The sequence below is a fragment of the Stegodyphus dumicola genome, chromosome X2, assembly GCF_044657685.1.
Source record: "Stegodyphus dumicola isolate Sdum_Otavi_A_Nest chromosome X2, ASM4465768v1".
NCBI lineage: Eukaryota > Metazoa > Arthropoda > Arachnida > Araneae > Eresidae > Stegodyphus > Stegodyphus dumicola.
The window spans coordinates 36,465,464-36,470,118 of record NC_140781.1 but is presented as its reverse complement, the minus strand read 5'-3'; positions in this window follow the sequence as shown (position 1 = coordinate 36,470,118).

Below are 4,655 nucleotides of genomic sequence, written 5' to 3'. Positions count from 1 at the left end.
GCCGGGAATCGAACAACGGACCTATGGAATACCAACCCAGCGTTCAGAACCACTATACCACAAAGACACGCTAGGAAGGCGGGAGAAATACCTTATAGCACTACTAACACATTAATACAATACCCTAATACTAGTAATATTGCAATACTGCACAATACTAGAGAGTTTTACTACTGCAACACTTTTACAGTACTATGCTACTATTCTTACTACACTTGTACATTACTACAGTACTATATTAATAACACTAAAGTACTACATACTACTTCTACAGTCCTAATAATACAGGACTATACCACTAATGGTACTTCAACATTGCTGCTACTATTCTAAGGCTGACTAACGCAGAATCATAAAACAGACAAATCAATCTTGTATTTGGCGTAGATTTTGTAAAATCCCAATCGATTTCGAGGGCAAAACGCGTCTCCCTTCATCAGGAGCAAAACATTCTGAAGAATACAAGGTTGTCAATTTGCCTGTTTTATTTTCCACGTCGGCGTGTTTTTCTTGTATCTTAACGCAAAATCACTAAATTGTGGTATTTGGACATGAGTTCAAAGCTCAGCAAAACCAGGTCGTTTTGGTTTTCTTTGTAACGTTTCTTTCTTTTCCCCATTAATACGCCATTAATGAATACGAGCCAGTTACTTTTAAAAAGGAGCGCACTAAGGCAGATAGCCCATTTTATGAGTTATATTAACGTTAAATAAACGTTAATATAACTCATAAAATAGGTATGCATTACAATACTGCTACTCTTACGGTATTACAGTAACAGCGGTTACTGTAATACCGTAAGAGTAGCAGTATTTTTGTAAATCCACAGATCTATGGATTTACGTTCCATAGATCAATAGCCGTACTAGATGGAACGACAGTAAGACTACACGACTACAGACCTACGAGTATTCCAACACTATACTACTATTTTTTCTACTAACATTACAGTGCTGAAGTCTTACACTAAAACAATGCTAAACAAAAACAGTAGCATACCTTCTACTACCACAGATCAAACTATTGGACCACCACACTACTACAGTAGTACAATGCCACAGGAATACAGCACCACCATAATACATTTCAGTATTATGGTGGAGTTCTATTCCACCATAATTTATTATTACTGCTACATTAACATTATAATACAGTTCAGTACTGCTACAGTTCTATACTACAGAATTATGGTACGTTCACTAGTATCGTACTATATTCCTACACTATTATACTACCATAACTACTGCAATGCTACGTTACTATTATTACAGTAATATACTGCTAACACTAATCATAATAATGCATCATTACGCTATTAATAATACTCAGCCAAGTTACTATACTAATATAATAATATTCAGCTACAGTGCTACATGTATACTGAGACTAATGGTGTGCTATATTATTCCTACTAATACTGTACATTATTACACTAGTATCAGCATAGTATTATATTTTCACGACAGTGTTCTATTGTTATTGCTATACAAAATATTACCAATTTATGACTATACTTATTTATTAGTGCTACTATTCTAGTACTTCAGTACAATACTTTAGTGGTGCAGTGTTGTACAATATCATACTACTACTTTATAGGGTATTATACTATCCTGTACAATACTATACTACTGTTACACAACTAGAGTATTAGACTACTACTGCAATATTACACTGCTACAGCTCTATATTATGCTTCCATTATTACACTACTATTATACTATTCTACTCCTGCAGCATTATAGTCCTTCTGATAGAGTATTATAATACTGCCAGTTTAATATATTACTACTAATACTATTAACTATACTACAATGCTACAGTAATATAGCAGTACAATGCCACTAATGCACTACTATTTTGCAACTACAGGACTATACTACTACTACTAATAATAATAATAGGGTACTAATGTAATGATACTGCTATTAGAATAACGCAGAACTACACTACTACTACAGGTCCCACCAGTGGCCGAGCGGTAAACAATTTGTACTTAGGTGGTGGCAATTCCATCTAGGTACAAATCCCGACGAACGGGCTAGCTGTAAAGAATGTATAGGGAATTTTCTCTTGTGAATACTAGCCAGTTTCGATAAAGAACCTTCCACGAAGGCATCTATGCCTTAGGCATACCCCTCGATTATTTTCGCATTAATCCGATTAATAATAATAATGTACTATAATACAAGTAACGCCGCGGCACTCTATTACTACTACTACAGTACTACTGTACAACAGAACAATGTTGCCTTACTAGATTAGTAAACCATTACAGTATTACACTTCAACTGTACAGAATTGCTACAGGTCTGTATTACTTCAGTACTATACCCTAATTGTTGGAGTATTTATTCTACTCTAACAAATAATACTTGAGTACTATAGTATGACTTAAGTAGTATACCGTTACTAGTACTCTTACACAAATATACTACTGTTTCTCTGCTGTACTGCTAGCGTATTACACCAGTGTTATTACTATAGTATTACATTAGTATCACTACTCTACCGAAGTACTGTATTATCACTATTACTACCAAGCTACTACTAATAGTTTTTGTGTACTATAACACTACTATGACTTCACTATTATACTAACAATGCTGCAGTAAATATACTAATGCATCAACGCTTTGCTATTACTACTATTACTATAGTATAATCTACTATACAACCTCACTTTACCATTAACAGCACTATTACTACATGTCTACTGGTGCTCAGTACAAAACTCCTACTACGCTGCTATATTACTATTATCGCAGTAACTCACTGCTTACAATGCCACTAATACAGTGTAGTATTAGTACTAAAGTAATAAACTACCGCTAATATTATTATTAACATTATTTCTAAGGTATAATTCTATTGCAGTACTGTTTGATTCTACTACTACAAAAATATATTTCTGATATACTACTACAATACTGTACGATCATTGCTACCGTCCTTCAGTACAACGCTACTTTTAGCGCTAATACTACTACTAAAACGCTACTACTAAAATACTACTACTTATACGCCAATGTACATTTCCTACTGCAATAAAATATTACTAATTATTACTAGAGTACTATACTGTTACTAGAGTAGTTAAGTACTATGTTATTGCTGTATTTTAACGCTACCTCGCTATAATACCCTACTAAAAAGTTTTATTACACTTCTGTTCTAATACAGTACTACAGTATAATTGTAGACAACTACAGTACTATACTGCACTATTATAGAAGTATTCTATTGTATTAATACAGTACTATAGTACTACCATTTCTTTCGCCACAGTACTGAAATTCTAACATCAAACTGCAGTGTGAAAATACTACTAATACAGAACTATACTACTATGACGCTATTATAATTGTACTGCAGCACTGTGCTACTGTTCCAGTAATGTACTACTACAAATTTAGGATACGCTGCAGAATAATAAGGTATTAAAGTTTAGAACTGTCCAGTGTCCTCGCCTAGACTGAAATCCTGAAACCCAGTGAGTTGGCTGCCGTCTCAGAGTATTACATAATCCATACAGAATAGTTACAAACTCAGCAGTTTAAGACCCTTGATGATATTAATTGGACTGTGCTTTTTAGGAAGTCGAAGCTCTTACTCATCGTACATAATACATGCATACTTACCAAAACATAATACAAATATAAAATATAAAACCAAAAATGTGACGCAATTACATAAAACATTCTTGAATAAATGCTAATACATTCTTGAATAAGTACTAAAACATAGCTGAGTTATTAAAACATTATACAAAAGTGATTACATCTTATGAAGCTAATGTGAGCTCCCAAAACCTGTACTTTATACCTATACGCTATATATTTACCAGTACTTGATAGACCAATAACTTATACCATATTATTACATAACTATATCATTACAGAAATGCATTATACAGCATGTACAAATACAATATATTATCAATCTACTTCTTCACGAGTCTTTTTACATAGTAAGGCATTATACAACAGGTACAAGTACAGTGCTTTATCAAGCTACTTCTTAACAAGTATTTTTTTACATTCTTAGGTAAATACTAAAACCTGTTTCAAGTACTGATACATTACACACATGCAAATTTACCTTACAGTATATAATACTTTATCCAATCTCCTCTACTTTATAATATTATTGTGCATAATACAAAACAAAAAGAAAAAAAAACTTCCAAGTACGTTTATAATGCAGTATACAGTACATTATACAAATATGCTGTACCTGTACATTACATAGTTAGCAATATTTAATACAATTGCAAGTATATTACAACTGGTACATTTACGGATAAATGACAGAAGTACATTAATTACAAATACAGTTATGATATTTATTATCCACTTATTGATTAAATACTCATACATTACTAGATAATTGCATCTTACAATATCTAGTACATATTATAATCGCTATTACATTACACAATTACTATGAATAATATTTCATCAGCATATAACTTAAATAGATACGATCCTGATTACATACTAAGATTTTGTTCAGTTGGCTTTTTTTTGACATAAACTGAAACACAAATGCATATTCCATCTTACAAAATTCAGTACATTATACAATTGTAATACGTCCAATACATTATGCAATTACACAATTGCTAATACTTAAACAGTTATTGTACCTTATAA